Genomic DNA, 13936 nt, shown 5'->3' on the forward strand with positions numbered 1-13936 from the left:
TATTTGGTTTACATAAGCCTTTCTGTTTTGAAAGCATTTTTATCAATAGCAAATTTCTTATATACCCATGAAAGATAGACAAATGCATAGTCTCCTTAAAAAATATTTTTTCTAAGGTCAACTACACTTAGAACTGAATGTGCATTCTGTTTCCCATTGTACTGTCTGTGTAATAATTCAGAGTAAATGATAATGTATTATGCTGTAAGTCCATAACCTTAGAAAATAAGAGCCCAGTTGGTGCTTGACTTACAAGAGCAAAACAAGCTTACAGAGCACAGGTCTGTGTTGTTTGGCAAGTAGTCAATAAAACTGTACCTTATGACTTTCTTTCCTAAAGGTTCTAATCAAAACAATTTATTTCAGGCATGTAAACTCGGCTTTTCAGACTGCAGCTATTGTCAGTGTACTGTATCATCATCCGCAGTAGCTGCAACCACGTTAAACTGAGTCCCAGAGCTCCCCCATCTGTCTCAGTAATAGACAGATTTCCTGCTAGACCAATGTAGTGTGTCAGCTACAGTAAAAAAGATGTGGCTTTTTTTTCCAGACTTTACTAGACTTTACAATAACTATTTGAATAATGGAAATCATCTCCATTCCAAGTACTATATTTCAGAGAGCTATACAAAGGAAAATAATTAAAAGCATCATTCTGTGTGAGTAAACTATGATGAGAAAGGAATTCAAATTAAAAGTCCAACTATACAAAATGAAATTGGACAGAAAAGTGTAGGCAAATATTTAGCAAATTAGAAATCTTTAAAGTGCATGTATGCAGCCACAGGGAATGGTTTTTCATTGTTACACTGTTCCTGGTACATCTCTAAACTATGTTTATTTAGGGCTGAAACAGAGTGTATAAACATGTATAGGGTAGCTATTTTTCTTGAAGCTTATGGCCATTTTATTTTAGTGTAGTAACTGAATGCTTTTCACAAGGCTTAGGTGGCATGTATTCTAAATCTACAGATCACTGAAGCTACGTTTTAATGCAGTTGCCTTGGTAAAACCTGCAACCAGATCCCAGTCTAAGCAACCTTTAAAAAAAAAAATCCTGTTGTTCTGCAGCCCCCCTAAGGGAAACATACTAAAAGAAAATGAAGAGTCTCCTATTTTAGATTCTTGTTGTGTAAACACAGTGGGTGCCCACCTGCCCTGTCGCACTGTCAGGCTTCAGAGGATGATATCACCCTCTAAATTAGTTCAGTTCTGATTTGTCCCAGATGAGCAGCAAATATCTTTCAGGCTAAATAACTTTCTTTGGAGATTAAAGGGGAAAACAAAGTAAAATATAAAGTACATATGGAGGAACACCTAGTGTAGGACTTATATCACCAAAGGTCTCAGACTAGCTCCTAACTCATGGGGAGAGTCCTTCCAGCAGGTCTCATTTCACATTTAAAGGTGTAGTCAAAAAAGAAGATAGGTTCACTGCTCTTTCATATTGCCTGACCTTTTCCAGCTAATCTCGTGCCAATAAACAAGAGCCTTAATATTGTTGGACACTCCAGTTTAGTAACTGGAGAAACAATATTGGGCTGTCAAAGGGAACACAGTAGCTTGGAGAAAAGGTTTTTAAATAGCTAAATAGTTAGGTGGTTGACCTAAAAATAATATTAGTAGCCAATTCCTCAAGGTTTTGATGTTTTATGTTTTGCTAGGGACACAAATGGCAATCAAGCATTCACACATATGTACACAAGGATTTGCAGGATTCCAAGTTTTATTTATTTATTTATTTCTAGGAATACCATACAAGAGAGTGGAGAAACTACTCATGTATCGGGCCTTCTGAGGCAGTCGCTAACATCAAAGGGTCACTGGGTACTTATAAATCTTGTGTTTTTTCAAATAAACATGTTCTACATGTTTACCAGAATAGACAAGCTGATATACCATGTCAGCCCATTGTTCTGTGGGTCTTGGAGTGCCCTTGTGTGGTCATGACTATACAGGTGCTCAACCTGTGTCAGAACCAACAAGGACTACCTAAGGCAGCAGGAACCTTTCAGAAAGCAAGCATGTATTTGCCCTCCCACTTTGTCTCTTCTAAGTGTGTTTTTCTCCTCATTTAAATTTTTACTGGAAGATGTATGTTTCAGCAAGGTGAGCAGGAAAGCAGTTGTAAAACTCCACCACTGTTAACAGGAATTGCATTCGCAGCTCTTTAACATTTTTATTGAAAATGTGTTTTATGAATTTTTCCTACATGAGTGAAATCACACATTTATTCCAAAAAATATGTTGAAGGCATAGTAATAGTGTATCCTTATAATTAGAGGTAGTTTGTTCAAAAATATTAATGTAGTCAGCATGGATCAGTTTAAAACATACACGTTATCTCATGACTATGCCCTAGAAATGAAATAAATGTAGCCTTCCTAATTTATTAAACATTTCAGTACACTTTAAATCTGTGCTAAAGAGGCATTTTCCAGTACAGAATTATTACAGTTTCACTGGTGATGTATTTCTGAACAAAGCTACCTACATTTATATGTTATTTTATACTGCTCTTTCTATATTAACATATGTAAAAATGTCTCCCTAAAATTGTTTCAGCAAGTCAAATCATTATATTTCAGCTTCTTTGAAGAGTATTCCATTGCTCTTTCCATTCCAGTTGCTCTTTACCTCATACAAGGTCAATATGTTCTGCACAGGTTTGATGAGATGTCCGTTATTTTAATTGTACAAGCAAAAAATATTAGTATTATATTCCTGTGCTTAATAGCAGGATAAATTATGCAGTAAATATAGGTGTTACTCTGAATCTTATATACAACTGAGACAGATGTTTCTATGCCACAAAAATCATAACATCATAGCATAATTTAAGTTAGAAAGGACCTCTGGAGGTCATTTAGTGCTAAACCCTCCTCAAAACAGATCTACCTAGATCATGTTTATGCCATCCAAGAGACAACTAATTTCAGTGATAGAGACAATATAAAATACCTCAGTACATGCAAATAATCCAAAGTCTAAATGAATGTATGTTTATGTAAGCCAAAAAAAGCAATATTCCTTTCTATTTAGCCTTTGATTAGAAGCGAGTGGATAACATTAATGCCAAATTTAGGAACACATGAAATTTCGCTAAATCTATAGAAAAACCTAAAGTAACTATTTATCATTGTTTATTTTTCTTGAAAAATTAGACTAATCTTTCAGATGCTTAAGGAAGGCTAGTATTAAAGTTAAAAAAAAGATAAACCAAGTCAGATAATGGTGAGAAGCACTCAGTTTTGGGGGTAGAAAGGGAGATAACATAACTTATTTCAAAGGCCTCCACAAGCCGTATATCACTTTTACCACAATGTATTTTGTATGGTAATTCTGGAAGTGTCATGGATGATTCAAAGAACCTGATCTGGTATTTGGAAAGGTTATGTCCACATTAGCAACTAGTATGCTGCAGTAGAAGTAAGTTTCAAGGACAAAACTGTTGAAGTTGAGGGCATAACACCTACAGTAAATTTATTTGAAAGGGTTTATTTCATACTAGCTCTGGTCAGGTCTGACCTGAAAACCTATTAGCAATTGCAGGCTCACTGGGTGCTTTCCTTGGAAGTCCAGTTGAGTTTCATCTGAAGGGTATTCCGCTTGCATGGTCTGAGACTGCTCTGGAGTGCAAACAAATGTGGTAAATGGGGACAACAATTTTGGTTTAAAAATTCACTCTTTTTCCTATCTAAAACACTGACATAGGACCGCCAAAAGAACCAGAATTACAAATATACCTTCTTAAATGGAGAATTAGGAACACAAATTTCCTCCAAGTCCTGGAGAGCAAGATTAAAAAACTGTTTTACTCTTTCTGCACCTATATTTCCACTTCTGTTTGTGCCAAAACCTATTATCTGGTTTAGAGTGTTAACCAATGCTATGCCTGTCTCACCAGGGTCTTTAACCCCAACGCTCATCCATCTACCTGGATCTAAAATCTCAGATTGATCTGATTCCACCACCATCACGACTTCCATTTCATAAACTGACAGCATGGCTGCTCTCATTCAAAATAACTGGAGTGTTTTTTAACAAAACATTCAAGTTATTAAAACAGTTAGAGAAGATATTTAAACCTGTGATCCTTTCTTACCCATCCTTTAGGATGGTGGTTGTTCATCAAATCTTTTACTAGATTTAATCAATTTACTATATCTCTTTTACAAGGAGAGACTAGATGCAGACTTCTGATGGGGGTTTGGGCTGCTCTTTGCCTATAGTTTGAGGGAAAGAGCTGTATTATGTTTCTTGTGCCAAAGAATATTAGCACTGATAGTTTGATGTGAAATACAGAAACTGGTTTAGGAGCAATACCTTCCTGTCTCTGGGTGAGCACCTAAATTGTAACACAATATAGTTCTTTGGCAAGGTGAGCTAACATTAATAAGAAAGATATAAAGGCTCACTTACCCCCTCAAAAAATCTAAACAAATTTAGTGATTCTCCCTGACAGATTAGGAAACATGTAGCCTTTTTTAGAGCAGGAATATGTAACAGGTTTTGCTGCTTCGTAACTGGCTACTCTCACTACTTTTCAATTAACTAAGAGGTCAAATTAAGATGTCCTTTTCTCCCATATTTCAAAAGTAAGTTAAACTTGCTCTGTTAAAGACAAGGAAACAGAGCTACCTATCATAGCTAAAAGATGGAAACTGAAACAGTGGAAACACCTTTTTTCCTCCTGTGTTTCTTATTCATTAATTTATTGATAGTCTGCCACCTTTCCTGGTTCTTAGGATTCTATTCTGAGGTATCTGATTTCCTCTATCCTTATTTAGGAAAACTGGGCAAGACTATGGATTGTTGACCTGGAAGAAAATGGATAGGGGCTGGTATACTGACGTCCATTATTACAATACCCAAGACCTTTTGTTGAATCAAACTTACCTTTCTTTCCTAAGTATAAAAGTTTTGCAACTCAAACAAGCAAACAGCACACACCTCCTCCCTCAATCTTTTTGGATTCTTCTTTCTATTGCTAAAAAATATCACAAATCACTTTCTTTTCTGCACATTTCTTTCCAGAAATGCCATAGTAAGGGAATGTTATGCAGCTGAGACTCAGCAGCAAGGAGTAGGGACAAGTAATCCTCTCTGCCTCATACTGCAAGACTTTCACATTTTAAGTTCATTAGTTCATAAAAAATAGTGTCCAGTAAAATCTAGCTGTTGAATTATAACAGCTTCAATAAATCAGTCCTCATCATAGCAAAAAGTGGCCTCCTAAACCGTTCAGGATTAAACAGCAGATCTCTCCCAAACACCTTGTCCTTACTGGTGCTGCTTAACACAATGGAAGAATAAAGTTATTCAGTGTAGTAGCTGATACACACAGGAACAAGAAACTCCTTACTGCCAACTCTGCACTCTTTCAAGAAATAGAGATGCAGGCCTCATGATGTCCAAGTATAATACTCTTTAAACTTATACATTCCCTCCCTGATGCACTATATGTACAGATATGCTGAATTGTTCACTGCTATTCATGTTCTCAAATGGGAATTTCTGCAAATCATTCATGGCAAGGACAGGGGTTTTTTGCTCCTACATTTTTGTAGCTGTGTTTTAAGCAGTGAAATAGAGTGCTGTCTCTCTTTGTTTTTTTAACATACATATCTCAATATTTATGCATATATTTTGGACATGATTACTGTTACTCACCATGTGAAAAATCTGTGAGGCTGGCTTGTAGGAAACAGTGAGGAAAACTTTCACCTTATGTTATCATCAGATTTTTGGTTTTTGACAGAGACAGTAATGGTATATATAATGAAGCTATAGGCAGGAAAGATGGAAAATTATGGGGGTTTTAATCTTCACAAACAGGCAGCAAACCTGCTTTCCACCTGATTCTTCACTTTTGTTGTACTGTCTTGTAAGGGTTACAGGTGCTGGACCTGTGTTGCCCACCATCCACTGTAGGTCCAGAGACAGGACAGCTGGCAGACGAGCTTTATTTTATGCCCCTGCAGTGATGCTGAATCCTGTGAGAGATTTCTAAGTAGTCTGTCAAATCCACCATGACTGTACCATGATTGTTTTTATGTACTTCATAGGAGGAAACAGGATTAGACTATCAATGCCATATATTTGTGTGTGTATGTACAGAGAGAGAAAGCGAGAGAAATAAAAATAGTTGTAGAAAATAATACAACCCCATGCAACTGCTACAACTGTAACCTGATCAGAAAGCCGCTGAAGGTAAAAAATGCTAATTAGCAGTAGGGGTACAGTAAAAACGGTATAACACTTTCACCTATCCTGGGGACTTCAGGTCATTCTTTTGTCATTCAATGCTTCTTTAATTGCTCATATTATTAAATGACAGTTCCTGTGTTCAGCTGATACTCTAGTCAGATGAAATTCTTTCTTTACTTTTTCTTTAAAGACAGAAAAGGAAGACAGAGAAAAAGAGCAAAGAGATGTAAAATTAATCATAAGCATCAATGGATATTTATCTTCACCATGCAATAGGGGCATTAGCCTTTCAGAAACTTGAACCTTTGGAAGTCACTTAGCTGGGAAATTAAAACAAACATAGGCTCTCCTTGATCTTTAATGCAGAGAGAATCTCAGAATTTTTTTCCATCTTCCTTCTTTGAATGGTAGAAGGTGAAAGGGGCAGTCTGGTTTCTTAACTGGCAAAAACTATATGACCAGCGGTGAAACAACATAAAAATAATTGGGTTTTTACAGGTTAAAATTCCTTTTGGAAGCCAGCCTAGTGTTTTTCTTGTTTAAGGGTAAAAGATCTGGTTACAATCAATGAGTTGTTGGACTGAAAAAACTCATCTCCAGGATGCTAAAAAGTTGCTTCAATACTTTGTTGGTTTCTTTGCTTTACTAAGTGTTCTCTGACAGCTCCAAAGAACACTGTCCCAAACAACAACAACAAAAAAGGTAATTTTACTCTCAAGTAGCAATTATCTTCCCTAAACCTCAGATGGCTCTGACACAGTTCATTAACGTGTCACGCCTACCAGTTTCACTCTTTCACCCAGTCCTACCTTTTCTTCTTTCCCTGAAGAGCTTTTCTGCTTAGCACAGCTATGCACAATCCTTGCCAGCTCACTATGGGTCCTTCACACCAGATGAGTGCTGCCAGAGCATTTTTGCTGTATCTGTATGTATACAGCTTCACACATGTGTCTTTTCTTTCTGTGCTAATTGCTTAGATACAGAAGACCTGAAACTCCATCACAGCAGACTTTGGATTAAGGTTGATTTAGGTCACTGAGTTGCAGTGATGGGATATATGCTCTTCAGAAGCCCTCCACACTTTCCTGATGTGCTGTGTTTAATGAAGGGTAGTAATTAACCATGACCAACCTTGTAATTACTAACATGCCATTGTTAATGAGATTGTAACTTCAACTGTTATTTTGTGAACACCAACTGAAACCATATAAAAAAAATTTAAAAATATTATGAAAAATTGAGGTTAAATGACTATCACAATCTTTATTATTAAATTACCAATTTTCAGTAAAAATGAAGTTTTCAGCAAATTGACACTGTGATGCACTGAATTTTTAATTCATACCAATAACAGTTTGGATGAGTTTGCAAATGTAGGTAACATTTTTAAAGCACATTTGCCCCTTGTTAAGTCTTTGTAGCTTTCACTTTTAGAGTTTATCAGTTTGGATTTTGACCTTGATCACTCTGTCCACTTTTTGGTTTTAGGTCAGTTATTCATCCTAAAAGCAGTAAAATCCCTATGATTTTTAACTGAATTAAATATATATCTCTCTAAGAAAGAATAGCACAAGTGGCTTTGATTTGGGGTTTGCTTTTTTCTTTCTTCCCTCCCCCCCCCCTTTTTTTTTTACTTTTTCATCAAGTTTTGGTAATGATATGCATTGCATTTCAGAGTAAGAGCTCCCCAACAGAGGACAACTATAGGGGTTGTTTGCTTGTTTGTTTTTCAAAATCACAGCTATTTAAACATTGACCTCAGTAACCTCAGTAACTTTTCCATCTGACTGTACATTAAGGGTCTGCCCTCCTTGGAAGTAAAAGTATCGTTTTTTATTTTTATTATTTTTATTTAATCTATTTCAAAAGAATTTTAAAAAGCAATCTTAGTGAGATATGCCAGAAAAGACAACTAACGAAGTATACTTACAGTAGTATTCTGGACGTTTTTCTTATGCAGACAGCTCCAATGCCTAGTGATGGGGAATGCAGAGGCCTAACAGAAGAGTACTGATTCTGAAAGCACATGGTACCAAAGAATATCAGAATTATTTACTGTGACTGCTACAACAGTTTTACTGCACCTATGGTATTAGCCTCATGGCTTGTTTTTGCTGTCTGGTCTTCCTATGCCTTTTCCTAAGCTTTTTCACTTGCAGAACTTCAGACTACTAGTGTTTTCCTTATTTCTAAGTGTGGCTCAGCTTATTTCTATGTATTCTGCCTGCTGGAAGTACAATAGGAAATTCAACTTCTGAGTTTAGCTATGCCCAATATATTTCTGACACTGTTTGATTCACCAGATTTTATTTAAAACCTATTTTGACATTGACTGTGTTCCCAAAGAAGAGAAAAATCATTGACATTTAGAAATTGTTCCCTGTTACACAATAATGTTCTTTCTCATCAGAGAAAATAAACAAGACACAGGTTGTCAAACAGATCTTTCAAAATGCCACTCAGAATTTTCATTTCAATTTTACTTATTCTTATCTTGAAACTAAATATTAGCCCCACTGAAGTCAGTGTTGAACTCCCTTTCTATAAGGTCAGCCACAAAACAGTCTGTGGGTGGCTTATCCCTCTTAATGTCTTTTCTAAATATCTGTCTCATCAAGTGCTGTTATCCTGTCACAGAGGCTCTCTAGGACTGACCACTGTTAACTATGCACTTCTATTCAGAGGAAAGGATTTAAAATCCTCTATTGTAATGTCCTCCTCAGAACACACAATCTGCAGGAGAATTGTACTCGGGAATACAAGCAATCTTTTTTTTGTTGTTCTTTTTTTTTTTTAAGGGAAAAAGACCCTTGAAATTATGCATTAAACACAAACCCAGGAAGTAAGATCTAGTATCTGTAAACTTTCTGTAATAGTACTTCAGTAAAAAATAAAATCCAATAACTTCATTTATGTAGCTTTTCAAAAGGATGTTATTAAATTACTTCATTTGAGTCTGTAAAGATTGACAAAGAACATTTCTTAGAGTAGCTGGCTATTTTGTTTAGCCAATGAAAGCAATAGCTGAAAACTAAAGCCTATCAAATTCAGACAGGAAGGAAGATATTTTCTTCAATTTAGGAGAACAACATCATTATAATTTTGCTCAAAGTCTTTTTTCTTCTCTGAAGCCTTGATGAAGAGTCAATAAATCTAGGCTTTTCTGTTTTTTTTTCAAGTATATCTGCTGGTTTAATAAAAACTATTATATATTCCCATAAGCTCTGCTTCCTTTAAGTCAATATTTAGATGCCTTTCTAACACATACACTATATTTCATGCAAAAATGAGAGATTCTTTTAATAAACCATTGAGTGAAAAACTATGGACTTTCTAATGATTATCAAACAAACTTAAGAGTACCTCTAAGCTTGACTTCTGCTAATTACATGTATAAAAACCCCTGAACAAAACAGGCCAAAAAACCTTGGTAGTAAGAAAACCAACAGTGCAGGAATCTATGTGAGCCACTAATTTCTCTATCATAGGAAAGTTATATGGATTTTTTTTCCTAAAGTGCCTTTTCTTTGTAAGAATCACTGCATGCCAGACACAGCTAATGGCCTGTCTCTCCATTCTTTGTGAAATAGGTTCTGTAAACTCTAAGAAAGTGAGTCTAGGTTTCTACAAAATACACAAAGTGCTCCTTATATTTTTAAAACTTTAACTTTCAAAATTAAAATCCCAGTATTTTTTATTTGTTTGAAAATACCAAATAAAGACCACATTTTCATAAGGTTTCCTCATGTCCTTCAAATGTTAGGCATTTGTATTAAGGAAACTAGAAATGAAAATTAATTCAGAATCTCCTTCTGTTCTGTTGCAGTTTTTAAGCATTTCACTTTAAATTTGGGAAGAAAAACCTAATATTTGAAATTTAAAGTTCAAGTTTTCAAATGCATCTCACAGCTGCACATGAAAACTATCAAGAATCTATGAGGTAAATTCCTATTCTCCCAGAAATGGAGGTACTGAACCTCATGACACTGCCACACTAGTAAACTGGAGTTTGGGGTCTAGGATCCATCATTCCAAAACTGCTCGTGAAGCAAGGGCTTAAGACCCCTAAAACAGCTGCAGTAGCATGTCAGCTGCAATCATGCTGACCTCTTGCATATCCAAATGGCAGGGAAGACATTACATCATCAGCTGCCAAGCCACTCAGTAGAGCTTAATGACAGTGTGGCAGGTTGTGTCATTGCAGCTGAATTCAGCAGCATCAATAGTGTTGATCGCTAGCAAAAATGGGCAAGTGAGGGTTAAACTGCAAAGCTGGAAAATTATTCCCAATTCAATACATAGCTAGGGCTTGCAGAATTGGGAGTAAAAGTGAAGGCCCTAATGCATTTGTTGCTGTACGCTTCTACGGGAGAACTTATCTTGGGCCGCATATCTCCGGGACACAGGGCTCTACCCACCCTGGGGACAGTGATGCACAGACATCAATATGATGGATACAAAATGTCCGTTTATTTAGCTGCGTCACACGCTTATATAGCTCTTGCGCTTCCTGTTCCTGCCACTCCTATGGGGAGGAGTCTATCTTTCCGTCACATCCCGTGATCTTCCGGTCGCCGATCCCTGTCTATTCCCCTACATCTCCCCCTCCCCATGCTACGAAAAATTCTACAAAGCTACTTGCGTAAGCCGATACATATTGCAGTCAGGTCTATATTCATGTAACTCTTGCAGGCGCTCTCTGATTTGTCTTATAACACAGCATAACAATGGCAGCCCACAAGTAACCATGGTTACTACACACAACAAGATCCCCCCAATTATTACTATCCAGTCCCAATTCATATCTCTCTTTTGCCGCCCTTTTCCAGTGTCGCTCTCGTTGCAATATTGCTTGCGATCTTGTCAAGAGGCTCATTTCTTTTCCCAATGGTACGGCTAGCGTGGGGATCCATGTCAGCAGACCCTGCAAAGAGACAACTCAGAGAGGGATTATTCATTGTACATCCTTGCACAGTTCTGCTTTCACACACTTTGCAGGCACCCATTCTATGCGCCCTTCATTCTCAACCGCGGCGTAGCCCCTCCCCAGGTATCTCAGTTTCCATCCTCTCTCCCATTGCTCACTGCCTGGGAACCTTACTCGTACCTGCGGATAGCGCTCGTCTGCTTGAGCTTTGTCAAAGTGCTTCTCCACTGCTGTAACTTGCTCGTGCCCGCGTATAAAATGATTAAGCGAATATAATGCATGCATTAAAATAGTTTGCTGAGCTGCTATGGGTATAGCTCCCTTATACCCCTCCCCCTCCCCAAGCTGTATTATTTTTGCTTTCAAGGTGCAATGAGCGTGTTCTACTATTGCCTGCCCTGTGCTATTGTAAGCAATGCCGTGTTTTAATACAATATTCCAAGCTTTACACCATTCTTCGGTACTTCGAGCCCGAAAGCATGGTCCATTGTCTGTTTTTATCTCGGTGGGCTTTCTAAGCCACGCCATCACCGTGGTCCAATGCGCAGCCAACTGCATTGCGGTCTGCTTCCGATGTTGAGTAGCCATGATGACTCCACTATACGTATCAATTGTAATTGCCAGGTGCCGTCCGGGGGCCGACTGTGGACATTCAGTAAAGTCAGTCTGCCAGATAGCATTTGCTTCCAGTCCTCGAGGGTTGACTCCTGCCTCCCACAATGGCGAGTGCTGACAGTAAGGACAGGTGGCTACTACTTCTCTTGCTGCTCTTATTGAGATGCCACACTCCTTTGCCAAGGCTTTAGCACCCAGGTGCAGTTGTTCATGCAGTTTCTTCGCCTCCGTCAACGTCCAGACTCCCGCGGCTGCCTCATCAGCCATGCGATTCCCCTCAATCAGTGGTCCAGGCCCCGTCTGATGACTGCAAATGTGAATTACTGTCACAGTTGCTCCTCGCTGCGATAAAGCAACCTCTAGCATCAAGGCAATTTCCGTGTGTGGCACACCCTGTCGTTTCATGGACGTGACTAATTTATACACGTATAAAGAGTCCGTGCACACATTTATATGCTGATCTATATCCTTTCGCAGGGCCATCTCTAGCGCTTTCACTTCTAGCCACTGCACACTTTTACCCTGCTCCTCATACGTCTGGCGCATCCAACTATTCTCTTCTTTCCACACTACCGCCGCTCCGTTCGTCTTCGAGGAAGCATCTGTGAAATATGTTGGTCCTGGGTGAGGGGTATCCAAAACTCTACTATCCACACTTAAATACACCACTTTGGCTGTCTCGGCCCACCTCTGTACTGTGCCTGTGACGATTTTCCCTGGGTATGAGTATACTGCCAATTGTATATCCTCTTCACTCTCTACCACCTTCCGCCATTTCTCCCCATTCCACGGCACTGTCAGCTTATCTGGCTCCTTCCCAAAGATTCCCTTGCTTTCCCGTCGCAGACGCCAAATCATTCCCCTGGCTACCTTGACTTTTGTGGAGAATGCATCCTTGGGAACCTTCTGATATACCCATCGCAGTGGCTTTTCTTCCCCTGTCCGTATTTGATATAGCAATCCTAACCCTCCACCGGCGGTCAGAATCCAACCTGCAATTAATTCCTCCTGGGGGTCCCACCGCCATACTCCTTCCTTTTGCATTCGACGTTCTATCATCTGCAACTGCTGGACTGCCTCAGGGTCTAAACTCCTGGGCTCCCATGGGTCGGTCCCTTTCAGCAACGCATAGAAAGGTTGCATCTCCTCACCGGTGACACGCACGAATGTCCGCAACCACTGCAGTGCTCCTACCAGCTTCTGTACATCGTGTAAATTTTTAACCTTAGGTGTAAGTTTAATAGGCTGAGCTTGTATGCAATCCCCTTCTATTCCAGCACCCAGAAATCCACACACTGGTCCTCGCTGTACCTTTGCCTCAGCTACCTTGAGGCCCTGTCCCGTAAGGCCCCTTTGGGTGTCTGAAAAGACTTGTTCACACAACGCCTCAGTGGGCACAGCTATGAGGACGTCATCCATGTAGTGGATCATGTAGATTCTCTCCTGATACTGTTGCCTTACTTGCTGCAATGCAGAAGCCACATACCTCTGGCAGATCACTGGAGAATTTTTCATCCCCTGCGGAAGTACTGTCCACTGCCATCTACTACCTGGTTCTGCACGGTTCACCGCGGGCAGAGTAAAGGCAAATCTCTTTCTATCATCTGGATGTAGCGGAATGCTGAAGAAGCAGTCTTTGATATCTAAAACAATGACTCGCCATCCTTTTGGGACAGCACTCAGATCTGGTAGGCCAGGTTGGAGAGGCCCCATGTCCTCCATTTGCTGATTTACTGCTCTAAGGTCATGCAGCATCCTCCATTGGTTTTTATCTTTCTTTTTTACAGCAAATATAGGGGTGTTCCACGGGCTCATCGAGGGCTCTAGGTGCCCTGCTTCGTGCTCTCGTTTTACTATAGCTCTTACAGCCTCTGTTTTCTCTGCTGTCAGGGGCCACTGCTCCACCCAGACAGGCTGTTCGGTTTTCCACACTAACTTGTGCTGACGAAGCCCCTCTGAGGCAGTGGCCCTTATGCTAAATTTTTCAACCCGATCCCCATCTGGGCAAGGGCGTCTCGCCCCAACAAGGGGCTTGCTACCCCATCTGCTACTAGTATGGTCACTACGGCCGTGAGGAGCTTCCCTGCCTCCTCGTCCATGACTTCGAGTTTCACAGGGCAAGTACTAGCCCTCGTCTGTTGTTCTCCTCCTACCCCTATTATACGTTTTCCTATGGCAAGGGGC

The sequence above is a fragment of the Phalacrocorax aristotelis genome, chromosome 4 (genome assembly GCF_949628215.1).
Source record: "Phalacrocorax aristotelis chromosome 4, bGulAri2.1, whole genome shotgun sequence".
NCBI lineage: Eukaryota > Metazoa > Chordata > Aves > Suliformes > Phalacrocoracidae > Phalacrocorax > Phalacrocorax aristotelis.